At 51.0% G+C, this 26,925-nt stretch overlaps 3 long non-coding RNA genes across 3 annotated transcripts; all 3 read right to left on the minus strand.

Annotated features, from left to right (window-relative positions):
• Positions 1-444: 444 nt before the first annotated feature.
• On the minus strand, positions 445-7,567 carry LOC140687219 (uncharacterized). Its single transcript, XR_012061392.1, has 5 exons — positions 7,494-7,567; positions 5,636-5,764; positions 5,160-5,292; positions 4,719-4,772; positions 445-525 (listed from the first exon to the last, which is right to left on the minus strand). It is a non-coding gene; the product is annotated as an uncharacterized lncRNA (long non-coding RNA).
• Positions 698-4,426, minus strand: LOC140687214 (uncharacterized). The gene is made up of 3 exons (XR_012061387.1): positions 4,248-4,426; positions 2,370-2,479; positions 698-972 (listed from the first exon to the last, which is right to left on the minus strand). It is a non-coding gene; the product is annotated as an uncharacterized lncRNA (long non-coding RNA).
• A 1,108-nt stretch (positions 7,568-8,675) lies between the features above and the next one.
• LOC140687216 (uncharacterized) lies at positions 8,676-15,109 on the minus strand. Its single transcript, XR_012061389.1, has 6 exons — positions 14,991-15,109; positions 13,282-13,398; positions 12,688-12,862; positions 12,488-12,569; positions 9,170-9,256; positions 8,676-8,835 (listed from the first exon to the last, which is right to left on the minus strand). It is a non-coding gene; the product is annotated as an uncharacterized lncRNA (long non-coding RNA).
• Between the last annotated feature and the right edge of the window lie 11,816 nt (positions 15,110-26,925).

Genomic DNA, 26,925 nt, shown 5'->3' on the forward strand with positions numbered 1-26,925 from the left:
GGTAGGCACTTGGGCTCCTGACAAAAGCTGGGCTCAGTAAAGGGTTGAGTAGAAGGCACAGACCTGAGGGATGCCCCAGCAATAGGCAGGAGGTAGGGCCTGGTTTATACTGCTCTGGGTGTATCCCAGACTCATCCGAATACGAAATCAGAAATTTGCAAAACAGCAGAGCTGGGGTGGATCATCTACTCCAGACTCCTCACCTTACAGTTAAAAGGGTGGCAACCCTGACAGGCAAAGCAACGTGCTAAAGGCAGAGGGTGGAAGTGTCAGTGCCAGATGAAACGCAGCGTGCAACCCCCGTTCAAGGCCGCTGACTCTGACGACGGGGCCAAGGTTTCCAATGAGGAGAATAAGACAGTGTAAATACTTTGTTCCCCCTAAAACCCCAAATGTTTTTTAAAGGCACAAAAACTCACCTTAACTAGATCTCTTCTGAGGGGGCTCTCTTCTGCTTCTTCATCTTTCTGTCTCCATTTCCCTCTCTCAGACACAAACACATTCAGTTTTGTGAAAGGGGACTTCCTGCCATACAAAGACAGACTTCACATATTCAGAAAGATACCTGAGAAAGCACGTTTCTCAATTCAAGTCTTTGTGTGAGTTCTGGGCAACTGGCTTATTTTCTAGAACAATCGGTAGTTACAAAATCAGGAAATCATCTTCCACAAAGGCAGAGTTCTGGTCCGTGTTGATAAAGTTGGGGATGTCACATTTCATGAGTCTGTTCGGCTCCTCCTCTGGCCACCTGCTGCATCTGATGGCTTCCTGGAGCCGAATAACACTGTAAAGGGCTATGGTAGGGATACCAGCTTTGGCCTTGTCCAAGTGGTCCACTTCATTGATGTAGCAGTGAAAGAGGGACCTAGATTCGTCATTGCACTGCCAGAGAACACCTTGGGCAGCAGCGGTCTTCCAAAGTCTGACACAAAGCTGTTGAGTCTAAATCTCTTCTCGGGAGACTCTGCATTGCTACAAAGAAAACCAAAATAAAATATCGTTCACACTGTAGCTCGGTGACCTGAAGAATCATAGTTTTTGCCATCTACTGAGAGCAAATCCCTGCACAGAGCATGTTGACATGCACTGGAATTGAAAGACATCACTTCTGAACACATACAATTAAACCCAAGGCAAAAGTCTAAAGTGAGGGCCCACGGACCATCCTAAAAAGACATCGTTCCCTGAGAATCCTCAATATTGGTGCCTCGCACACCAGTGTTTCTCCGTGGGACACTCAGATGTCTTCATCAGGATTCGTTAAAGTGCTTCTTAAAATGCAGAATTCTGGGGTGCACACCCTCAGAGTCTCCAGAGGTAGCAACTGGTAGTCTGTATTTTCATAGCCACCAGGATCATTAAACATGCTCAGGTTTAGCACCGCAGTCTACATCGGGTCACCTGAGCATCGACAATTCTGTCTCACGGGATGGGGGGTGCCATGTGTGTCAGGGTGCTGTCCTACCCATGTGTCTCCCCTGATTCTCAGAACTGACAGTGCTGCCCCAATGGGCACGAAATACCACCATTTCACAATGCATACGCAGGGCGCCCGACTGACAGAAACAATCAGTGATAGGAGAGGGGACAAAACTCAGCTTCCTGTTACCTTGTTTCACTTACTGTGGGACGAGTGATCAATTCAAGGGTAATAAATCAGTGAATGAGTGAATAACATGACTCGCATTAGTCCCACGAGTGCCTGGAAGAGCAAGCCTGGGCACATTGAGAACCATAACAGCCCATCTACTTAAATGTCATCCTCCACAGATCTATGTAAAGGTTACTTCCACCCAGGCAGTGACTCCAGAAGGGCAAGAATCATGTATGAACACACTCTCAAATCCAGAACAGAACCTGACAAAAACTAGGCTCTGGAGTCTGTGTTTAGCAAGTGCGGAATCTCAGTGATTCCAGCTCTTACACCTTGCCTTCCCATCCCACCACACACGATATGGCCCTTATGTCCAGTTCTCCCGGGGCTGGGGCCACGGAACCCATTTATAGGACTGGAAGAATCTGATCATTTAAACCATCCCCCAGATTATCATCAAGAGTCACCTGCATTTCAGGGATGAGTAATCCCAGAAGCTTTGCAGTTCAGGCAGCTGAGGGATTTTTATATCAGCTCTGTCTTCTACTGTGACTACCTGGGTGACATCAGACAAGGAATTCTGAAAAGCCTGAACTTTTCCTTTCAGGAATAATCTAATTAACAAATCTCGTTGACCACTCAACAAATGTGATGTGAAGATCAATGATTTACACAGGAGTACAACATTCACTAGGTCGTGGATTTAGAATCAGAGGAAAATCATTTTAGAAAGATTGACAGAATGTAGCTTTAATGCGAATTTAAGTATTCTTACCTTTCAGTAAATCATCTTCCCCTACTTATCACTTCACCCAAGTTTAAAAGATGTCTGAGAACAGGGATGAGTGTGCCAGCAATCTGAGACCCAATAACCTAAAATGTCACCTAGGAAAAAGAGGGGAGTAACACATTTTTAAGAAGCATGGTGAGGATGGCAGGGCCATCCCCAACCCCAGACTAAGAAGCTCTGAGTAATAGCTTTCCTGCCTGCCTGGGGCATCAGCTGATGTGAAAATCCACCCAGAAACCTCACTGTCCAGCAGCTCTTCCGTAACACAGGCTACACTTTCTCAGAATTAAGAATTGCATCCAGTAACCACTTGGCTGAAGAATAAAGACAAAGGAGAACAAGAGAGTTCTGCCCCTCCCAAGGGAGAGCCCAGACCTCGGGCTGCATGCACTGCGCCCACCTCCCTGGAGAAGAATACACTGGAGAAGGGCGTTCTGCGAAACTGGGGCAGCAAAGGTTGAGGTGGGAACAAATTGACCAGCTGGCCAGGGACAGCCCCCTCCGTCGCTGCCTTGGCGGCTGCCTCAGCCCTCTCAGCCCATCCTGCCCACCTCCGGTGGCTAAGCTGTCAGGGAAATTGCTTTGCGACCTGGAGCAACAGAGGCTGCCCTCAGGCCAAGCTGCGGAAAAGATGGGAGCTAAACCCCCAGCTCCCGAGCGGCAGGCTCCATACCCCCGCCAACACCCCGACGCCCCCGCACCCTACCGCAACCCCGGGGAAATATGACCCGAAGAAGTGTGACCTGGGAACGAGGGGCAGCAGAGGCCGCCCCCACGTCAGGCCTGCAGAGAGATTGGAGCTTATCCTCCAGCTCTCCAGGGGCAGCCCCTGTCCTCTCCACCTCCTGATCTCACCGCGCCCACCTCCCAGGAGCAATCAGACCAGGTGTGGGGTGTCAGGCGAATCTTGCGCCAGAGAGGACGTCCCCAGGCCAGGTCAGGGGAGAGGAGAAGAATTGGCCCCATTAGGCGGGGCAGCCGGCCGTCGCAACTGCCTCTGCCCCTCGACCGCATTGGGCCCGTCTCCCAGGAGCAAGCTGACCTGGAGACGGGCATCCGGCTTCTTGGGCAGCAGAGGACGCCCCCAGGATTGGTCGCGGGGAAGAGGAGAGCAAATTGACAGGCTCCGCGCTGCAGGTCTTCTACCCCCGCCATCGCCACCCCCGCACCTTAAAGGCACCGCCCAGGGCGCTCCTCCCCCAGCAGGCTGAGTAGGACAGGTGCGTCTGGTGACCTGGGGCAGGAGAGGCCACTCCCACACCAGGCCATCGGGGAGACGGGAGCCAATCCACCAGCTCCCCAAGGCAGCCCCTACCCCCGCAGCAGCCACCACTCTTGCCCATGACCTCACAGTGGCCTTCTCTAGGGAGCAGGCTGACCTGGAGATGGACGTCCGACGAACTTGGGACAACAGGGACCGCCCCCAGGGCAAACCATGGGGGGAAGTGGGAGCAAATGGACAAGTTCCATGGGAAAACCTGCCGCTGCTGCCACCACCCCCAAAGTACCAAGTCCAACTCCTGGGGTCAGGCCGACTAGCATACACGCGTCTCATAACACAGGGCAACAGCGACCGCCCCCAGGACAAGACGCGGGGAAGATGGGAGCAAATGGGCCGCTCCCCCGCTGCAGGCCCCCGACCACCGCCACCCCTGCACACTGACTACCCTGCCTCCCGCCCCCAGCAGGCAAAGTGGGACAGGGGTGTCCCGGGACCTGGTGCAGCAGAGGCCGCCTTCAGGCCACGCGGTGCAGACATGGAGCTAATCCACAAACTCCTCCGGGGCAGCCTCCCTATGCCTGCAGCCACCACCTTACCAGCCCCCTGACCGCACCGCACCCATCTCCCAGGAGCAAGCTCACCTGGAGTCGGACCTCAGGCAAATCTCCGGCGGCAGACATCGCCCCCAAGCCAGGCCGCGGGGGAGAGAAGAAATGGAGCAACTTCCTGGAACACATCCCCTGCCCCTGCCGCCTCCGCCGCCGCCTCCCAGGAGCAAGCTCATCTGGAGACCCGCGTCCCGCCTCTAGGGCAGCAGAAGCCGCCCCTGGCTCCGCCTCCGGGGAGAGCGGAGCGAATTGACCGGCTCCCCCGCGGCAGCCTCCCTCCCCCCGTGGGTCCCGCACCTTAACGGCCCCGCCCCCATTCCGCACTCAGCAAGCTGAGTGGGACAGGAGTGTCCGGCGACCTGGGGAAGCAGAGGCCGCTCCCAGGCCCAGCAGCTGGGACAAGGCAGCTATTCCACCCGTTCGCCAGGGGTAGACCCGCTCCGCCCCTCTGCCGCTGCCACCGCCCTCTGACCTAACCGCCCCACCTACCAGGAGCAAGCTTACCTGGAGTGCAACATCTGGCGAATCTCTGGCGGCCAAGCCCCACCCCAGGCCAGGCTGCAGGGAAGAGAAGAAATCGATCGGCTTGCCCGGGCAGCCTCCCAACCGCCACCGCCGCCGCCGCCGCCCAAAAGCATTGCAATAGCCTACCGGGGTCAGGCTGACTGCAAGGATGTGCACTTGCCTTCTTATCCTGGCCAGGTCCCTGAGCACCTCCCTGCATCCCTACACTCCCTGCACCTCTGCACCCCTGCTACTCTCTGCAATTCTGCATCCCTCCACCCCCACATCCCCTGAAATGCCTGCGCCCTCCACAGCCCCTGCACCCCTGTCACCAGTTACACTTTTGCACTGCTTACACTCCTGCACCCCTGCATGTCCCACACACCACCTCTTGGGCCTTTGGCAGAGTCTCTGCTGTTAGACCAATGCACAGGGACTCACTCTTTGCCAGTATATGATGCATCAGTGGACGTCAGGGGTTGCCTGCAGGAAGGTACATGTTCCCGGTCACTAGCCTGGGCCACTAGGGTGATCTCTGTGAGGTCACCCAGGACGGGTTCAGAGATGCTGTTCTCTGGGAAGAGAGGAGTTGAAACCGGTCTTGAGGGCAGAGCTGTGCTCACCAGGCCGTCCACGCTTCATGTTTTACACAGGGCTTCGGAGAAGTGAAATGGATCCGGCCAAATAATACCGGCCTGCTGTGAGCCCACCTCAGTCCTGGGCTCTGAGTCAGACAGACTGGCTCCCTCAATCAGGGCCCAGTTTGGGCACCTGAATGGTCCCTTTGAGGCATCCCATCAGTTCTCAGGATGAAGTCTGGCTGCTTCCACCCCATGGCCCTCCCTCCTACTGTGCTGGCCTCAGGAAGGTTCCTTATATGGGGAAGAAGGCAGCCCACACCCTACCCCACCCCTCACCTTTCTCTAACCCAGGCTGGTGCTCTCTCTGCCCCTCAGAGTCTGGGAAGCCATCCCTCTTCAGTTATGTCCCTTCTGAGATGGACTTGCTTCCACTCAATTCTAGGTGAGGATGCACCATGGAATGCACTGGGTAAGAGAACCAAAATAAATAATTTCTTCTGTGAGGTTGTCTGTTTATATACTGGGGCTGGGCTGTGTGTAGTTTGTTACAGCTATTGGTGTGAGAGGCTAAAACAGCCTGTGTGTCCTTGTTTTCATCTCCCTGCTGTTTTGGGTTTTCCCTAGACACTCCTGAGACATTTACTTCTGTTAGTATTATTCCTGTTATTACACACGGGCCCTACTGACATGGAGGTAAGGTGTTGGGGGAGCGGGACAGAGCAGGGCATCTGCAGTCCTGTGATTAGTTCTCATTGAGCCTGTGCCCTGAGCTGTGACCTCCACAAGTGTGTCTCTTTCCCCCCACCCCAATTTGGGTGACACAGAAGGGATTTCCCTTCTCCCAGGTTGGTTAGGCTCTGGTAAAATAATTTCTCATTAAAAAAACAAACAAAAAACAACTTCCCCCAATGAAACAGAATGTTCTGGGTGTATTTCAATACAGTTATTTTCTCCTCTCCAGGCAGGAAGCATGAGGAGTTATCCTCTGACCTTCATTCTGAGAACAGGACACGGTCCTGGATGTAAAATACATGAAAAAGAGCATGGGGCCCCTCTGACTGGCCCCCTGGACTTGTCACACTCTGATTTCCCCACACTGAGCCTCCTGCTGGCCTCAGGGACCTGTTAAATCTGCCTGCCCCCAGGGTTCTTACAAAAGCAGGTTCTGCCTTGGGAGCTGTGACTCTCCAAGCCTGCCCGCTGTTCCCTTTGCAACCTCTCTGAGTTGGGAGCAGCTTTCCCCCTCAGTCTTCTGGGATCTAAGAAGAGCAGTGGGTTTTCAGCTCCCTCAGATCTGGTGTTATTTTCAGGACAGGAGGAAGAACTTCTGAGCTCCACACGAGCTGGACCAGAGGCTGGAATTCTCCCTTCCTCTGCCACCGTGCAATCAGTGGCTGTGGTTCTAGCCGAGTTTCTGAAGATGTGGACTTAAACACACATATCCCAGCCCTCACAGGAGCACACAGTCCCATAAATCCCCCTAGTTTCCACTGGTAACTATGGAGCCGATGGGGACACGGGTTTCGGGACCACAGAGGCCTGACTGCACGACTTGCTCCGTGGCCTATTTACGTGGTTGCTCTGGGCCTTGTCTGAAGTGGCTTGCTTACCACACCTGGTACGTGGGAAACACAAAATAAGTACAAGAACCTTCACTTTTTCTCCCTCCAGGGCCTTCAAACGTAGAAAGTAATAAGTGAACTCAGACAGCCTAGTCACCACAATGAGGTCCGTCCAGCCTGGCTCTCCTGAGTGATGGGCACTGACTTGCACCTTAACTCGGAACAGTAGGGGAACTGCCTTCCTCTAACTGGGCCTCTCCCCACACCAGGCACGCCCTCAGCTCAGACGGGGCCAGCTCCCCCACTGAGGTGTGTGCTGGTGGCTTCAGTGTGACCTGGCCCTGCCGGGACATGAACCTGCAGTGAGTGAGGTGGAGGGTCGGGTGGAGGGGGGTCCCTTCTGGGGTGGCAGGGGGCCCGGTAGCACCCCTCCCAGCCTGGTGCCTGGGGCTCCCTAACACCTCCTACAGCTCCTGGGTTGGCTCCGGTCCTGGCCACTCCACACACCCTCCCAGTATCTTTTCATTTTGTCCCTTTTCTGCTTTTATCAGCGAGAAGTGGCTTCTGTTGCTTGTTCAGTGAAACAGTACATCGGGAAACCAGACTACTTCTAACATCAGTAAAATACCAACCTCGGTCAGCTCGCCGGGCAGACCGTGCAGCACAAAGGCCTGAACAGGGCTGGGCGAACGGCTTACGTGAAGGGTCCTCAGCATCTGTCTTCAGAGATACAGAAGCTGATGGTTCAGGTAAAACCTCAGGGTGGGATTGAGGAATCCAAAGCTGGTTGGTTTCAAAGGCTAATTGGTCAGACCAGACCCCTGAGCTGTGGTCAGAAGCCTGGCTCAACGTCATGCAGACTCAGCGCCCTAAGTGCCGGGTGGGGCCAGTGCTGTTCCCTTTGCAGGCTCTCGTTGGGGATTCACTGTAGCCTCTTAAATACAGCAGAAATTCCAGCCCCATTAGCCCCCACCCTGAGTGTTCCATGACACAAATCCCGGGAGTGTTTAATTTTCATCTTTGTTTAGGAGGATGAAGGTGGTTCAAGAGAAGACATAAATTCACACTTAGTGACACAAGGTCACAGCCAGTACTTCCTCCACGGAGAGCTATGTGCTCCCACAGTGGCAGCTGGGGGCTGGGCAGAGACCCTCTGCTGGTCCCAGAGGGACTCGCTCCTCTGGCCACAACTCATGGGTTGGACAACAGATCCAGAGGGTGACAGAGCATCTTTCCTGGGAATTTGGAACTGACACATAGAAATCAAGTTCACTCATCTGGGGATTGGCGGAGGGGAGGGGTGGTGGTTGGAAATCAAATGAAACCAGAGCATGAGAGAAAGTTAGAAGTGAAAGAGCGAGAGACAGAGAGATTGAGCTTGTGAGAGCAAATAGTCAGAAATAAGGCAAACAATCAGGGGACAGAGGAATTCCAGCTCCTGACCGTCTAGTCTGTCCCAGCCCATCAACGACCACGCGAGATGTTTAATAACATTCCAATTTTGCAGATTAGGAAACAGGCTGAAAGAGGTGGGGGCTGGGTTTGGGTGCACAGTTAATTGAATTGCCACTGGACCCGACACTTCCCATTGCCTGAAGGCACCCTAATCCTCACTGGGACCCCTGTGGTCCCCTGACAGCCCAGCACCCTGATCAAAGGGCCCCTGCGGGATTGGGAACCCCTCTTGAGTGTGGAGAGTTCCCTGCCCCGAGATTCCATGCATCAGCAGGCTCCCGCTCACCCCAGGTTAACATCAGCCCAGCTGTGCAGTCTCCCGACCCGCTTCCCTCCCTGCCAGGCACCCCCATCCTTACCACCGAGTGTACTGCAGGAATTCAGGCACAGGGATGCCCAAATCAACACGAGCCCACCGGCTATAGAAACAGCAGACTCCCAGCCCCACCTGGGTTGCGAGGGGACAGAAGGTGTCCTCAACTTTCATGTGTCTAAGACAATCTTCTTCAGCTGGAGGTTCTAGAGAAAAATAAAAGGTCCAAAACATAGTTCGGTGAGGAATTCCTCCAAGGACCTGACTCCAGTGTCTACAACCATGTGTACCTACCCCCGGACTTGGGGTGAAGGTGGATTATTGATCAGCACAACCCCTGGTGGCCCAGCTCCTTGGCTTGGCTGCCCAGAGGGGGCTGGGGGAATGGGTAAGGCCAGGGCACTCAGGAAAAGCACAGAGGACCTGACCTCTCCCTTCTGCACTCGTAAACCCTTCCCCAAATCTCAAGGCATTGGACAGAGATCTGCCACAATAATGAGATGCTCCCATCTCTTCACTCACTCCTGTCAGTTCACTTACATGCTGAGCATCCACTGGGTCCCAGGACATGACACATAGGATGGCTGATGGGACAGGCTTGGTCCTTCCCCCTGGAACCTGTTCAATCTGATCAAAGAATGATCACTCATAAAGAGTTTCTCAAAATTATACAGAGACCAAGGACCAACTGCAGAGTGAACCAAATTTAAAAATATATATGAAGATCCCCCAGTCTCCCCGCCTAAGGTTAACAGCATAAAGCAAAAAATTCTTGCCTTTAATCACCAGGGAATTTGTCACCCCCTCTCAGGTGGAAAGGAGAGTTATTCTTTGAGCACGTCACAGAAGTGCTCCATCGGATTGGACCAGGGCATCTACATTCATTCAGCAAATGTGTATAAGCTCCTACTACATACGGGAATCTCCTAACAAGACCGTTCCCAAGGCTCTCGGGCTTTATCAGTCAACAAAATAGACATGACTCCCCATCACTGGGGGCTCAGAATTTTAGCAGAGGAAACAGGCAGCATGTTGGGGTAGCAAGAGTTTGGAAAATTTTTTTAAAAAGAGTGATATGAGCAAACTCGGGTGATGGCGGTGGGGTGGGAGGCAGGCAGGAGAGAATAAGGCAATCCTGGCAGATCTCACGGAGTAATGAACTTGAAGCAGAATAGATCCGGAGGAAGAAGGAAGAGCCGGAGCCAGAGGCCCCCAGAGTGAGGGGGAGAGTGTGGGCAGAGAGGCAGAGCACGCCGGGTCCTGAGGCCTTTGTGACGACTTTGGCTCCTAATGACATGGTGACACGTTTAGTGAGTTTTGAGGGGAGGGGTGATGTAGTCCAACTTATGCTTTTGTGTTTGTGTTTTTTGGGGGGAAGTAATTTATTTATTTTAATGAATGTGCTGGTGATTGAACCCAGGATCTCAAGCATGCTAAGCATGCGCCCTACCACTGAGCAACACCCACCACCCCCAATGTATGTTTTTACAGGCTCCCTCTGACTCTGTGTGGATGAGAGATTGTAGGAAAGCAAAGATGGAAACAGAAGGCTATTGGTATCCAGGAAAGGCTGAAGGTGGCTCTTAGGAGGGCGGGGAGCAGAGAGCAGGTATTTAATTAAGACAGAATATCCAGAATTTTCTAACAAGCTGGATTTGCTGTCTGTGAGTGTAAAAGAAAGAGAGAGAAAGGACATGGTTCCAACATCTGGGCCTGGACAATGGGAGGGATGTCCTCTCCATCCACAGGGGATGGGAAAAGGTGGGGCTGAGCAGGTGGAAAGGGGCTGGTATCAGCTCAGTTCTTCAATGTCATGGTTAAGGGGTGTATTACATATTGCCACAGAAGTGCCTAATAGGTAGAGGAATCTGTTTTCTTTTTCTTTTTAACATTTAAAAAATATAATTAAACATATTAATTGTATTATGTGAATGATTTGGGAATTTTGTTTCATGCCAAGTTATATGTTATATATAGCCAAATGGAACATATATCAAAAAGGGGAGAAATGAGGGCTTTCACATAAACTGACTGTCCGTAACGTAGGTAAAATTTCAATAAAACCAGTCTTCAGGGCAAAAGCCTCATCTCGGTGTTACATAAAAATAAATGAAAAACGACTATGTTGATGTACCATTATTTCATGTTACATAATAGCCCCAAACTAACAGTGTTTAACTATGAGGCTTGTAGAAATACTATTCGCTTTATTCACATAAATACAGAAGTGCAGAAATGTTCTAAGGTAGAATTAGCATCTTAGTGGAAATAATACATATTTGAGCATTTTACATGATATATATGTACTGATTCAAAATTTGGAAAAGTAATTACATAGTAGAACATATGTATGAATGTGAAAGCAAGATGAATGAAAGGAAAAGAATGTGATGTGAGTCTCAGGGATAAAGGCTCAGATGGAAAGGGGAAATCAGGGAATTTTGGAGAAATCGAGAAATTGATGGCATGCCAATTTCCAAGGCTGGGTTGCTTCCACCAAAGGAATAGCAGAGAGAGAGAGGAGAGGCCCAGGAACCCACCCTGGGGAACACCCACAGTATATGTTTGGAAAAAACAGGAGACATTGGCAAAGGACCAGCCAGCAGGCCAAAAGCAGAAACAGACAGAGAGATGGGCTGGAGGTTGAGTGAAGCAGGAACACGGGGTAGGAGGGATGGAAGAGCTGGGTCAAATGCTGCCGAGGGGCCAAGCATGATGAGGAGTCAAAATTGACCACTATATTTAGCAACATGGGGTCACTGATGGCCTTGACAGGGCAGTTTCCATAGAGCGAGGGATCAGGCGAAAAGCCAGAATGGGTGTAAAAGGGGATGGCTCAAGAGAAGATGCAGACAGTGAGTTTAAACAACTCCTTAAAGATTTGCTGCAAAGACACAGGGTGGCAATTGGTGGGGGTGAATTAGGGTCAAGGAGTGCTGTTTGTTTAAGAGGATGGACGTTTATATACTGATGGTGCCAACTAGCAGGAGAACAAAATAGATGAGGCAGTGAAAGAGAGGATGGTTTTGGGAGTGACAACCCAGAGAAGATGGGAGGGATGGGGCCTCGGGGACTTTTGGAGGAACTGGCTTTCGATGCCACTTTTAATAAGCGCTGGGGCACCGAGAGTGAGGTCACAGACATCAGAAGGCGAGCGGATGTGCTGGGAGTTGCTTGTGAAATTTCTCTTCTGTTGGCTTGTCTGCTTGTTCAAAGTAGAAAACTAACCTTACCAGCTGAGGAACAAGGAGGAAGAAAGAGTTACTGGAGCCATGAGCAGAAGATAAGAAAGAGCCTTCCAGGGAGAATGGGACAGTAAAAAGGGCAGGGGGAGGCGGGGGAGTGCGCTCCCAGAAAGTTACATTTTCTCTTTGACGTCCCCAAATGTGTGATGTGTTATTACCCTTCCTGCTGTCTACAAAATAAAAATTAATTATGGTTCAGAGGAAATGCTATTTCATTCTAAGAGGCTGCCTGTTTCTCAGGAATGGTCATCTTAAACTGCAAATATTACAAACAATGTTGAAAAGATGAACCTGTGTACCTAAAATCCCCTATTTTCTATTAATCTGTTTACTACTTAGTTCCCCTATCAATAACACATAACAAATACTGCCATGATGGAGGTACATCGATGCTTAAAAGGAAATGAGATCTGTATCCTTTTGCTAAATTCCATGGCTTCCTTAATATGCAGTTCCACTTGGAATTTAGGAATGTCTGGTATAAGAAGTGAGAAACAGTTTGAGAAAATCCCGGCTCAGAATTATACATCACAACCACATCTCACAAGTATATACAGCCGTAAAAAAGTTTAAAAGCCAAACTCCGTAACTACTCTTAAAGACCTTTGCAAACCTGGGCCTGCCAAGATGTTTCCAAACTGGAAAGGAACTCCAATCTCTTGCCTGGTACCGGACCAGAGGCTGGCCAGCCTTTTCTGTAAAAGCGAGAGAGTAAATATTTTCAGTTTTGCAGATCATTTTGTTGTAACCATGCAGGTAGGCAATAAGAAAGCTAAGAGCACTGGGAGACAGGAAACAAACGGGCATGCCCACACTCTCCCTTCCACTCAGGGCAGCTTCTCTGTGGTGGGGAGCTTTGCCACAATCACTTGCTTCTTTTTTCCATTGGTTTCTTTGTTTCCACCTTACTGCTCGAGCTCAGAACTTCAGGTGGGCCTGGTCCTTCAGCATCCATGCAGAGAAGGCTGAGCGGGGTTGGGAACCCCACCTGATGGAGAAGAGAGATTACTGGGAGGGACATTGTGGAGGCCACCATGACACGAGACAATCACACCTTCCGGGGTGAAAGGGAACGAAGACAAGGGAAGGACACAGTAGTGGGACCCCTAGGTCGCCTGCCAGGCTTGTTCTCTCTCCACGGCAACCATGGGGGCCTGGGGGGTGTTGGGCTTCAGCTACGGTGATTAGGATGAAGGGACTCAATATAAAGGACCCTCCAACTCCTCACTAGGTTCCAAACGCAGCCCCTCTAAGTCCACCCTCTGAGTTTCTGGAACTCTGCTGGAAGAATACATGAGCAGGCCAGAACCAGAGCCCAAGCCAAACATGACAGGGGTCTCGTGGGGCTGTAACCCCATGCTCAGTGGTCAGGGACTCCTTGCAAATCTGCAGAAATCCCTGTTCCACCTCATTCCTGGGAGAAACCCCAGATCTCCTCCTGCTCTGTCTGTTCTTCTCTTGAGGCTATTGTCCTGGAGGGATGCTGAGTCCTTGAACCTGGTCCTCCAAACGTACATAAGCAGCCTGTTCAATAAAACAAATTATGCACTTTTTCACATTTGCCAGTTTTTTGATTCCAGAAAGGCTGTGGGACTCATTCTCACAGTCTCCTGTGCCCCCACCACATGGTGGCCCTCTGCTCATGTAAACACGATTTCCCACAACTGCACCCTGCCTCCCAGTTTGTCAGAGGGGAGTGTCCCACAAAGACACAGGTGTTTGTGAGGATCCTGTCCCCCAGCAGAAAGCCTGCTCCTGGAGCCACGGACAGGGATCTGGCCTCCTAAGCCGCTCAGCTCTAATTCAAAGCCTAAAGTGGGGGCCCCGAACATTGCTGAATGACTTTCTGAATCACCTGGACTGGAGGGGACTGATTTTCTTTCCAGGAATGGAGGTAGCACAGCCTCCATTTTCAGGGCTGACCTTGACGATGGATCTAGTTCCCCCGACTGCACCACAGGAATGAGTGGCCCTTCCATCCCACAGGTTGGAAACCCAACCCAAGGGAGTACTGAAGCAGTGCATTGCTGCCAGGTCCAGCATCCCTGCAGAGTGGCCTCTGCCCTTGAATGACCCCCTTCCCAGGGCCTTTCTTGCCCGGACACCACCACACCCCAGGCTGTGCCAGAGCTCTGGGGCTCTGCGTGTCCAGGTCACACAGGTGGGACCTGAGCCAGGTGTCCCCTGGGCCTCAAGGGAGAGAGGTCTGCTTCTGCATCAGGGGAAGGTGACCCCACAAGGCTGGCAGGACACTCTCAATATGGACCTCCAGGAGCCCTGGGAGCAGTTTCCCTGCAGGTGTTAAGAGCCATCATCAGGAGGGCAGGCCCCTCTTTGTGCAGACCATCCAGCAGTGCTGGGCCCACGTGCTGACCTCAGAAATCTACATGCCCCCAGGATACCCCAGGCAACCTCACAAATTCGTCACTTGGTGACCTGGGTACCACGAGCTCCTTGGCCATCCCATGAGGGTGGTCCTTGCAGGCATGGTCTCCAGGTTCTCCCGTTGAGAAATCCCCCTGGGTTTCTGTGGTCACAGAGCACACACCAGAAGATTCTAGTCCTGCAGTGACCCCCACAGCAGTCAGCTCCCCTGTGCATGTCCAGGGACAAATGACAGCAATTTATTGCCAGGAACCGTGATGAACAAGGGGGTGGGATTCCATACTAAGTTCAGGATCCTGGTAACTCACTCTGCACCCCAAAAAGCTTCCATGAGAAATGTGTGTATTGGGATGTCTGTGCCCCTAGAAGAGCTGTTCCTGAGGGTTCCTGGGACCCTCCAGCCCCTCTCAAGGTTCTCAGATCCTGGGTCTAAATTTCTATCTGCCTCTTTTGGTGTACGGCCACCTGTGTCTCGTGGTCACGGGTCACTTTATTGCATGACTTGGCATGTTCTTAGTGCTCGTCCTCCACCCCTGCACTAGACTCCCAAGATGTTCCCACTGACCCTTGGCTCCCTGGGTGGCTCAGGGGGCCCTAAGTCTGCACCCTTCACTCTCCTCCTCTACCCCCACCTCTGGGGCCACCCCTAGGTGGACTTGGAGGTGTTTGTAAATGAGTCTTACACAAGGACATGTCTGGACAAAGCAGGACCCCACCCCCGGAAAACTCACCTGCTCCCTTCTCAGAAGAGGACCCCACAGCCCCACATTGCCTCCCAGGGGTCTACTCAGGACACAGTCCCCCAGTTCTGGGCAAGGTGTCTCCCTGGAATCCTTGCTTCCAGGAAGAGTCTTTCTGTCCTTCTTCAGAGTTTAGAGGTGTTCCCATGTCCCTGACCACCAAGATGTCCAGCACAGTCCCTTCAGTGACCTGGAGAGACAAGGAACTTATGTGGCCACAGGTCTCACAAGACACACCTGCTGGGACCCCAGGCTAAAGGGCTGTCCTTCTGCCTTCTCAGGTGTGGCTCCCGTGGTACCTTTTTGCAGGGGGCCCAAACGGGGAGTGTGGCCCAAAGTAGTTCATGGGGCTCTCTGGGCAGGGAAGACTTGGGCCAGGTGGCCTTGCCTGGTTTCCCTGCTGGGCCACTCTGAAAACCCCCGCTCCTCTGGCTGTGGCTGGAGGCCCCTCAAACCTCAGGGCGGGGCCCTTTCTCTCAGCCTCCACTGACTCCAAAGCCACGCTGGTGCTGGCGAGGGGAAAGAGCTTTCTTGCCTTCTTTTGGCCAAGTTTCCACAGGTGGATGCTGCGGGGAGCTGGAGAGAGAGGTAGCACTTGCTCAGATGTGAGTGGTTAAGCAATTTGACACCCTGTCAACTAGCCTTAAACATTGGAATGAGGTCTTTCCCGGTAAAGCTGGAAGTTACTTTCAGTAACTTGTCTAAAGATTTCTTTTTTTTTCCCACTTAAAGACTCATAAAACCTCTCCCAGGTCATTCTTGGTATGGACCATTATCCAGGGATCAATCAGGAAATGCAGGAGGACAGGGGTGGGGGTGGGGGAGAGGGGAGGTTAGATCAGAGCCCACGGAGAGGAGATGCCCCTCCCAGGAGCCTCACACTGGGCAGTGGCTTCTGGCATCCAGCTCTCCTGTTCTCAGGCCCATTCCATCTGCGGGGTTTTCCAAAAACATAATGGTGGAAGGGCCATGGAGGACACCTAGAACTTCCAGAATAGACAGGGGGAGCAGAGTTACCATGCTGGCCCTGGGTTTGGAGACAGACCTGCAGTGGAGACCACAGGCTTCTGAGAAGCCAGTTTCGAAATAAAGGCAGTATGCGCTGGAATACCCGGTTCGAGAGAGTGCTTCATCATAGACATGTAATTTACATAGTTCTCACCACTAAATTCTGTGTTCCCAACACGCTACATGAATGACGGCTTCAACACACATTCATTTCTGAGATGTGAAAAAGTGTAGAGCCGCTCTTTCATCCTACATAATGGGCATGGCTACACTTAAGAACACTTACCAAGATTTCTCAGCAAGAGCCAATTTCGAAATAAAGGCAGTCTGTGCAGGAAAAGCCTGTTGGAGTGAGGGCTTCCCCATACACATGTAAGTTATAGAGTTCCCCTCACCATGAAACGCTGTTCCCAACATGCTACATGCATGAAGGCTTCGACACACATTCAGTTCTAAGATGTAAGCATGTGGAGAGCCACTCTTTCATTCAGCACAAAAGGCATGGTTACACCCAGGAAGATTTACCCAGATTTCTCAGCTGCTTCCTTCAGCCAGATTCAAAATAAAGGCAGTTTGTGCTGGGAAAGCCTGTTGGAGCGTGTTCAGAGCTGTTTCGGGCTCTGTCCCAGCTGGAGGGTGCAAAGCCCAACCTCCAGAAAGAGGGACCAGGACCCCACCCGCCAGGTGGTGTTGCCTTTGTAGGGGAACAGTGATCTTTGGGTAAGATATTTTGCGGCTCTCTCTAAAAACCGCTTTGACTTAAGTTTGCATCCTAGTCACCAGTTCCAGGACAACAGAAAAGGCATACCCTACATCCCTTTGCACTCAACTCTTCCCAAAAGAGCAAATATTTGTCCATGAAAATACCAGCTGCTCTTCTAAGGCCCACTAAATACCCAGCAGTGTGGGCGGTGCACTCTTGATCAGGGACAGGAGGAGAGGGGACAGCGGTCCTCCGGCAGGCTTGGCCTGGTGTGGCAGCTGCGCTGTGGGTGCGTGGTGGGGAGGGAATGCAGGGAATCCTGTTTGAGGGGCCTCTGTGCACACCTGCATTATAGTCTGAGGTTTCATACAAAGGCTCCAGGCATCCTAACTGGTCAGATACAGCCCCCACCCTTGGGCTGGAACCACCAGGAGATAAGTACCTGTAACAGGGACGGTGCCTGGTGTGGGGAGAGGTCATGGGACACTCCGGGGGCAGGGGCGGTGGTGCTGGGGAAGGCAGGGGATGCAGTGAAGGGTGGAGGGAGCAGGGTCCTTTGCTTGGGGGTGCGAGTTCTTTGGGAGACCACAGGGCATGGCACACATCATCCCCACCCTATACCCCAAATTCCTAGCCCCGCCAACACAGGGGCTGCTCTGCACCCTCTCAACGTGGCTCTCCTGTAAGACCGCACCCAACCAGGCATCTGGCACCCTTCCCTACCTCCCCTCTTGGGACAGATCCCGTCTTCTTGGAAACTGCCTAGCAGCGCGTATTCAAGGCCGGCAGCCGGCCTGGCGGATCTGCACTTCAGGTGCCCTACCTGGCCAGCCGTGCCTGCCTGGGCTCAGTCCTCTGTCTTGCCCACCGGTAGCCTGGGTCCACTTCCGGTGCAAGCGGAGGCCGCGGAGCCCAGGCTGAGCCCCGCACACAGACAGGTGAGGGTGCCCCCGCCCCGCTGCCCCGCTGCCCCGCTGCCCCGCTGCCCCGCTGCCCCGCTGCCCTGCTGCCCCGCTGCCCCGCCCACTGGTGGCAGCACCGCCCCAGCCTCCGGCCGGCGCCACCTGCAGGTGAGGACCTCCGCGCGGCCCCGCCCACCCCGGCCCCGCCCAGCTGCCCCATAAGCCTCCCCCCACCCCCGTCCTGGCCGGGCCCTGGCTCCCATTGGCTCCGAAAGTTCTGCCCTCGCACGTCTAGCCTCGGGAGGACGCAGACGCAAGCGCTAGGGGAGGGCCCCGCGGCGTTGCCATGGATAAAGACGCCGCGCTCCTCGCAGGCTGGCGTGCGCTTCTGGGGCAGGCAGCGGGCTCCCGAAGTGTGCAGCTGCCCGGGACCATGGCGGTGTTTGCTGCTGGGGATGGCGGCTTGCTTGGCCAGGCCACTAGTTCTGGCCGCGTCAGTCGGCGGCCGACATCCTTTCTGGGGCGGCGTCTCACAGACGGTAAACGTACGGCCGCGCCGTTGGCGGGGCCAGTGGACATGGACCGGGGTGGGATCCGGGTTGGTGTGGCGGCCGGGGAGGGCTGTGGTGGCGGGGGGACAGGGCTGGGGCACAGCCTCCGGCTTTCCTCCCCCTCGGGCTCTGGGGCTTGGACCGCGAGTCCGGGTAGCCCTGAGTGGCCGCGGCCTCCCAGAACCCCTGGGAAGGGCAGGTGGAGGACCCGTCTTTTATGAAGCGGGGCCTTACCCGCGTTTTGAAGAGTCCCAGAATCAGATGTTGGAATAGGGTGGTTTATCAGCCTTGTATATCAGCAGGGAAATTTCAGTTCCATCCAGATGTTGGCTCCTTCGATAAAACTCAGGAATAAGACAAGGGTCAGTGTCAATTAGCAGTTATCTAGGGCTTGACTCAAAATAGACTGTGCGGGGTGTAGAGATGGTAGATGGGCCCTCCCTTTCAAGGTTGGTAGTATTCTGGGATTAGAGGCCTCAGTTGAGGATTACATCCTCATCTGCAGTAATGGAGGTTGTGGGAAACATTAACACAGAGAAGGGAGGGGTGTTGCTGCGGTAACTCATTAAAGAAGCCAGGACACTTGCCTGGCTCTTGTGTAGGAGAGTCTCGCCTAGGGTAGGGCAGCAGTTATCAAAGTGAGTCCGAGGCCCCTGAGATGCAAGACTATTTTCGTAGGAACGCCGGGAAGTCACCTGCCTTTTGCACACTCTTGCACTCCCGAGTTTCCTGTGGGGTTTTCCAGGGAAAACCTGGTCTGTGATATCACAAAACAGGTAATGTAGAGGCAGATAGAATTAAGCTCTCACCAGTCCAAAAGAGATTTTCAGAAATTAAAATCACTGCTATTCCTCTAATTAATGATTTTTGTTTAGAAAAATATACTTATTTTTTGCTTAAGAGTATTAATGGTATCATGTAGTAGGTTGTTATTATTTTTAAGTGAACTCATAAGCATTTTTTAAAGTTCTTATTTAACTTCTAACACAGGAACTATTGATAGATTTAACCCACATAAACAGCAACCTTTTGAAGTCCTCAGTATTTAAGAGTGTACAGGGGTCTTTAGGCCAAGAAGTTTGAGATCCCCTGGAGAACGGGTGCTCAGGTACTAGTCAGGTGCTTAGCGTTGATAGACAGATGCCAAGATGTCTTCTGCATGTGCTCCCGGACTCGAAATAATTGGCCACACAGAGATCGGTGGGCAGTGCCTCCACTATACAAACCAGAAGCTGCTGAACGTGTCTTGAGTCTAGGCCATGTGCTGTGCAGAGATTCCCATTGTATCTGTTCTATCTAAGCCGGGATTCCTGTGCAGAGACCTGGCTCTGAAGACCCGCTCTCCTTTGCTCCCTGCCAGGTACCTTCTGTGTTATGTCAACCCTCCGGAGGGCTTCAGCCTCCGTAGGGGCGTCTGTATCCACATCGCCTTCCTCCTGAAGACCCTGCTGAAAATGGAAGAGTCGGTGCTGGTGATACCCCCTTGGGGCCGCCTCTACCATTGGCAGAGCCTGGACATCCACCAGGGCCGGATTCCCTGGTCTGACTTTTTTGATCTCTCAAGTCTCAACAGAAACATCCCTGACAATGAGTATGAACAGTTCATTGCAGGTGAGATGGTGATCGTTTAACTGGGGCCAGACGGTTTTTGTTCTGGTTCCGATGTGAACATCGGGCCGTCTTGCTTCGGGTTTGTCAGTCTGCTTAGGGGCCGTGCTCATGTTTCCTGCACTGCAGGTGAATTTGGTCTTTCCACAGTTTTTCTCAGGAAATATATCTGAAGTGTATGAGCTCTGTGTTCCCTCCCCTCTGAAAACCCTGGCCTTCTGGTGAGATGGAGCGGTGACAAGGAGGCCACTGCCACAGAGGCCTTGTCCCAGCAGGACTCGCTCCCTGGGCAGTAAGGGCCATTCTTACCTGAAGGAAAACACGATGTATGTGTACCATGGGCCACGTGCTGGAGAAGGTATGTAACCTCTCATTCAGTATAATTTGGTCCTGCTCAAGCTTCCCATTTTACTTTTTGTAGGAGGTAAGAGTTGAAGATTTTCTTTGAATACAGCTATTTAGAGCTTATCTTTTTTTTTAAATTGAAATGTGGTTGATTTACAATGTTTAGTTAGTTTCAGATATACAGCTGTTTTGTTAGTTTCAGGTATACAGCATAGTGATTCAGTTGTACATATACATAGTCTATTCTTTTTCAGGTTCTTTTCCATTATAGGTTGCAAGATACTGAACATTTTCCCCTGTGTTCTACAGTGAATCCTTGCTGTTTGTCTGTTTTACATATAGTAGTTTGTAATTGTTAATCCCAAACTCCTAAGTTTGTTTTCTAAGCCTGTGAGTCTGTTTTTGTTTTGTAAATAAGTTTATTTGTATCTTTTTTAAAAATTCCACATATAAGTGGTATCATATGTTACTTGTCTTTCTCTGTCTGAGTTATTTCACTTTAGTGTGATAATCTCCAAGTCCATCCATGTTGCTGTAAATGGCATTATTTCCTTCTTTGTTACAACTGAGTAATATTCTTTTATATCTAAATACTACATCTTTATCCAGTCATTTGTCAGTGGGCGTTTAGGTTGCTTCTATGTCTTGGTCATTGAAAACAATGCTGCTGTGAACATTGGGGTGCAGGTATATATTGAAATTAAGGTTCCCTCTGGATATCAGCCCAGGAGTGGGATTGCTGGATCAAATGATGTCTTTTTTTAGTCTTTTGAGGTATCTCCATACTGTTTTCCACATTGGCTTCACCAAACTACATTCCCAGCAATAATGTAGGAGGGTTCCCTTTTCTCCAAGCCTCTCCAGCATTTATGGTGAGTGGATGTTTGAATGGTGGCCATTCTGAGTAGTGTGAGATGATAACTTATTGTAGTTTTGATTTGCATTTCTCTGAAAATTAGCGATATTGTGCCTTTTTTTCATATGCCTATTGGCCATTTGTATATCTTCATTGGAGAATTGCTTGTTTAGTTGTTCTGCCCATTTTTGGATTGGGTTGTTTATTTTTTTTTCTTATTAAGTTGTATGAACTATTTTTATAGTCTACAAGTTAAGCCATGTTCAGTCTCATCTTTTGCAAATATTTTCTCACATTCCATAGGTTGTCTTTTCGTTTTGCTTATGGTTTCTATTGCTTTGAAATAGCTGATAGGTGTAACTAGGTCCCATTTGTTTATTTTGGCTTTTATTTTCTGTTGCTTGGGTGGATTGCCCTAGGAAAACACTGCTGAGATATATGTCAAATAATGTTTTGCCTATGTTTTCTTCTGAGAGTTTTTTAGCGTCTTGTCTAATGTTTAAGTCTTTAAGCCATTTAGAGTTTGTTTCTTTTTTGGTTTTTTTTTTCAACTCTATTATATGCTTTCGATTTGTGGTTACCCTATTTTTCAAGTATATCAACCCATTATCATATCTATTTCCTTTAGACTGATAATCACGTAGGCTCCAACACATCCTAAGAATAATGAGAAAAAGGAAAAAGAAAGAGAAAAAAATCTATCTTTTCTTGCTATTGTCTCACTTTCCCACCTTTTTGTATTTTGATGTACTTTTTCTTTTTTACATCTTCATGTTTATTGTCTTGTAACTCGTTATTTCATTTCCAATGATGGTTTTCCCATTTCTATAGCATCCTGCTTCCTTTCTGTTTAGAGTAGAACCTTTTAATGTCTCTGTTTGGTTCCATAATGCTGAATTATCTCCCTAACCCCCTCCCCCCTGAGCCTCTGAATACTCAGTACAGGGAAGCCAAACCATCCTAGCCTTCATCGGTCTTGGGATGCAATCTTCAGAGTGGGAAAGAAGAATCATTGAAAAATAATATTCTGTTTGTTGCTTTCTACCCTTGCCCAGAGAGTGAGAATCACCTCTGAAGGCGGAGGAAGAAAGATGGGGGCATGGGGCACAAAGTCTTTTCTCCTTTTGCTACTGAAAAAATGATTTCTTTTGTAATTAGTGATGATGCCCTTTAAATTGGTAAGATCGAGATTCCACAGCTTCAGCGCCTGTGAAAAACCAGCTGGGAGAAAGCTCTCCAGGGCCCCTGCAGTGGGAAAGGCAGCCCCTCTGAGCACCTGTTGTTCTGTATTCTTCCGGCCTCCACACAGGTTCACTAGGCACTGTGCAGGACGATGCAGTTCCCCAAGGTGGAGGACTGGGAGACCCCTGCTTGGTGGCGAGCCACAGGAGCCCACACTTGAAGGACAAAATGAAGAGTAGTGGGGCGGGCATAGGAACAGAGGATGGTTGAGACCCAGGATAGTTTCCTGGAGGCCAGCAGGTGAGACTGGCGGGGCAGACGGGGCCCTGGTGCATGGGCAGTCCTTGAGGGATCTGAAGCAAAGATATGAACCAAGATACTGGATTCGTGTGGGGGTAAATCGCCCCCTGGAGGCCACGTGGCAGTGCAGTGAGCCCAGGAGGAGCGGGCATTTCCCCAAAGTTGGGTTGACAGATCACAGCCAACTCACTGGGAACCGAGAGGTACAGAGATATTGTTAAATTTTGTCCCTCTTCCTGGAAAAAAATTGCTTCCTGTTGAATAGCCTGTGTAGTTAGTGAGAATTAAAGACATGAAGTAACATTTCCTCAAAAGTCATCCATTGTGCAGTTGTTAATAAGGGTCAAATGCAAACTTGAATAGATTAAATCAAACAGTCATCATCGTATTTTAAAATCTTTTAAAATAAAAAATCTTGCTGTCTTTGTTCTTCATTTCAGGGTTCACTTGGTGATAATAGTAACAAAAGCAACAGCAAACCTTTAAAGAATTCTGTCCTGCTGTTCAAGGAACTCTGTGTTCATGACAAACCAATGAGGTGGCACTTTACAGGAAGGACAGTCATTAATCACACAGCTAATAAATGGCAGGGGTGGGACTTGAACCCAAGCTGTCTGACCCCAGAGCCCCCTCTCAGGCCCTTCAGTGCAGCTCATCACTTGGTATGCCCAACAGAGGCCAGCATTAAAGAGCAGCGTGACCTTGGCTGCTTGGCCTCTGTTTCTTCATCTGTAGAATGGGGGTGTGGGCAGTGAACTCTGTGAGCTCAGTGGTCACTTCCTCCAGCTCTGCTATTCTACTGCTTTGAGTTAATTTAAGAAGTATCCGAGCCCCTGAATGGCCCACCCATAGGCTGGCGCTTTGCTAGGCCGTGGGTTACGGAGAAAAATAAGATCAGCCTGCTTCTCCAAGGAGCCTGTGTCCCTCCACGGCAAACGGCTGTGAGGCCCAGGCTCCCTCGCTGGCAGTCGGGGACTGGGCAGGAATGTCTGATAGAAGATGGAGGCAGAGCCCTTCCGGGAACAGTGGTGGCCACAGAGCTATCAGGAGCGGGAGCATCTGTCCAGGCTGCTGAGAGGGGGGCCCTCATGAGGCCAGTAGCCCCCCCAAACTAAGCCCTCAGGACAAAGATCCAGCCATTCCTGCAGTGTCACAACAGAGCCAGTCCATCCTCATCACTGTGCCCCTGTGCTCCTCTGTCCTGGGGCCTCTCTTCCCCCTACACCCAGAAGACTCATCTCTCTCTCTTCTCTGAGTGTCCCCTCACTTCACCCATGGTCCCTGCTTCCTAGGCCACCATCTCTGGAGTTGACGATTTGCCCCCTCACACTCTCCGTTTGATCAGGAGCCTGGGTTGACCTCCTTGTGCTCACTTTCCCCCATGAGGTGATTTCTCCTCCTCTCTTGGGAACACCTGGAAAACCCAGTCCATTCCTAGCAGTGCCTGCCACCCTGGCCTCCCTGCTCATCTGCCTCAGTCAGGAGCAGCTGGACCACCAACTCTGTATTGCCTCACCGCCTACCATCAAGACGTCAATGTTGATTCTCCCTCCACCACCCAGTATGGTCATTGTAGGGTCTTCTTCTCCGTCAGCCTGAGCCAGACACCTCCCATTCACCCTACCCCCGGGCTCATACCCGGGCGTGTCTCCACCCCAGGTCCAGCCTCTCTCCTTTATGTGCCCAACTCTAGCCATCCAGCTGCTTCTCCACCAGCCTCGTTGGCCCTCCTTCACCCTCACTGGGGCATCATGCACTGACTCCTCTGCTTTCCTACCTGTCCACGTTCCTCTTACTTCCACTTCCCCACCTTCCAGCTCTGCATCCACAGTAAGCACTCTCTTTATGACCAACAAAACTCCCTTGACCCTTGATCTTTTCATTTCCTCACCAGGACGACTTCCATCTCGGTTCACCCAGCTCGATTTGTTCTGAGCCTGCAGGCAGCAGGCTCTCCCAGCACAGATTTCTAAGACTACAAATCAATGCCCAGCATGTTGCCACTGCCAGGCAATCCTCCAGGATTTCTCTAGTGAGCACATTTCCCCACTTGCCACACAGTGGTGTCAACATTCTATGCTCTCTGCACACCTCTAAGCTTCCCTCTGTCTCTTCCCTGACTCCCAGCAGACGGCCTTGCCTCCTGCTTCAGAGAGAATGACATGTTACTTGAAGGGAACTCGCTCACCTGCAGCAAATCTGCTCACCTCACCTTTTATCTGTCCCTCTCCCACCTGGACTCTAGCTGTAGTTGTTCTTAATTTAGTGAGTTTAGTTGACATATATATACACAATTAAAAGCTTAGCACACTATAGGCTACCTTCTTGGGCTTACTTTTTCAATTTAACATAGGGTGTATGATGCATCCACTTCGTTGCATGTACCTACAGTTCATTTGTTTTAACTGATCTTAAATGTTGTGTGTGTGAAAGTAACACAAGGCAAGTGTAAGCCAGGATTCAGGATGCTGGTTACTTCCTGTGAGAAGAGGCCTAGGGCAGGATAGGACACAGTATGTCACTGTCAATAGTCCTGTTCTGGTGCTGGGTGATAGGTTCACAACTGTTTCTGATAATATTAATTTTAATACATAAATACTTCTGACAGGCACCTAAGGTGAGAATGTGTCATGAGCCAAGATATACAATGGTAATATTACATCATTATTGTTATGTAATCTTGTTATAAAATATAATATTCATAATCCTACATTGTTATGTGTTATATATTATATAGATGCATGAATTATATATTATGTATATAAATAACTACATATGTATTATATACTATCTGATAATAAATAAACAGAACATAACATGCTAGTATATCTACTATTATGTATTATTTAATAAATAATATACTATATCCTGTTATATGACATGGCACCTAATCTTTAATCAAATAAAAATATGTCACTATATGTAATGGTAATTAATAAAATTAAATGAAAGTGCCCGCAGCTTTTAATGCCAACACCGCTCCAGCTGTCACTGTCTATCTTCTTCCCTTTCATGGTCGAGGTCCTCACGGTGCTATCTGTTCCCCTTTTCATCTCGTTATCCTGAACCTTCCTCCCCCTCCCATCCCATGCTGCCTTCTTCCCCGTGGTCCCTCTAGTCACCAGCGGCCTCTGGGGCACTGATTTCAGGGCAGTGTCTCAGGCCCAAGCTCACCCGCCTGTCCTCCGCCTCTGCCACTGCTGGTGGGGACGGGGCGGGGGGCAGAGTGCACCTGTTGTCCTGGAAGAGAATACAGCACAGACTCCGTGACCAGCAGGAGGTGTGGCCGGGACCTGCAGGACTGGGGGGAGAGCCAGACTGTCTGCATGCAGACCGGGGGCACTTGGAGTGTGAAGAAGCCCAGTCCTCACTGCCCCTGAAGTGAGGAAAACACCCTCAGGTGAGTTAAAGTGCTTATGACCTAGGTCTGTTGGCTGCAAAGGACAAAGGGGTCCCTAAGGGGAGGTTAGTTGATGTTCCAGGCCCCACCAAGGCCCTAAGGGCTGGCGGGGAAGCAGGCTGGACGCTCCACTGGACCCAGTGTCCCCTCGGGGGTGGGGCCTTCCGGAACAAGCAGAAAGCCCTCAGTCTCTGGGGGAACGCGGCAGTGTGGGAGCATCCCTGCAGTGAGTCAAGTGACGTCAGGGCCTGTGGGATCCGTTTTTATGGCCACATTGAGCCACAGCAGAAGCCACAGCAGGAGTGGATTCCTGTCTCTCCAGCTGACATCCTCGTGTCTGAGTGCCAGGCTTCAGACCCGATCCCCTGGGGCGCTAGGACAGTTATACACAGAGGCGGCTCGGGGAGGCCTCAAGAGGGCTGTATTGGCCTTGCTGTCGACATGATTACACAAAGATCAAACAATCCATCGATGGGAAGAAAATAAGAACCATGGTCACATCTGGACCGCAAGCTTAGATGTGGTATATGGGTGATATTTATCGACAATCTGGCGAGGATCTGGTCAAAGCTAGAGGCCAAGGCAGCAAACCGGTAGTGACACTAAGGAACATCGTGTTGCAGAGGCTGGACTGGGGGTCTGAAGGCTCCTCCCAGGAGGAGCCTCAGTGTTTGGGAGGTGGCTAACGTGCCTGCTTCATGTCACTAGCAAGTGATGCCACCTGCGGAAAATCAGCTATAATCCTGAGCCGGGTCAGCCCTGGGTGATGTGATAAAGGCTCCTACAAGAGGAGGCGCCAGACGGATAGTGAACCAACCAGCAGGCTGATGAGTTTCTGGCCTGTGTTTATCGTGCTTTCGCAGCCAAGAATGAGGAGAGAGTTGAATGGTTCACCATGAAGATTTTAACAACTTAAGAGAGTTCCGTGTCTCACTGCATTTCAGTGTCACCCGGAGGAATTCAAGAGGTGTTTAGACCCAGAGGGGACTAACAGCCTCTTGGTTCCTCATCAACCTGACAAACCCACCAGCCCTCTATGGCCAGACCTTGGCAAGTGCCTTCCCTTGTTCT

Source organism: Vicugna pacos, chromosome 19 (assembly GCF_048564905.1).
Source record: "Vicugna pacos chromosome 19, VicPac4, whole genome shotgun sequence".
Classification (NCBI taxonomy): domain Eukaryota; kingdom Metazoa; phylum Chordata; class Mammalia; order Artiodactyla; family Camelidae; genus Vicugna; species Vicugna pacos.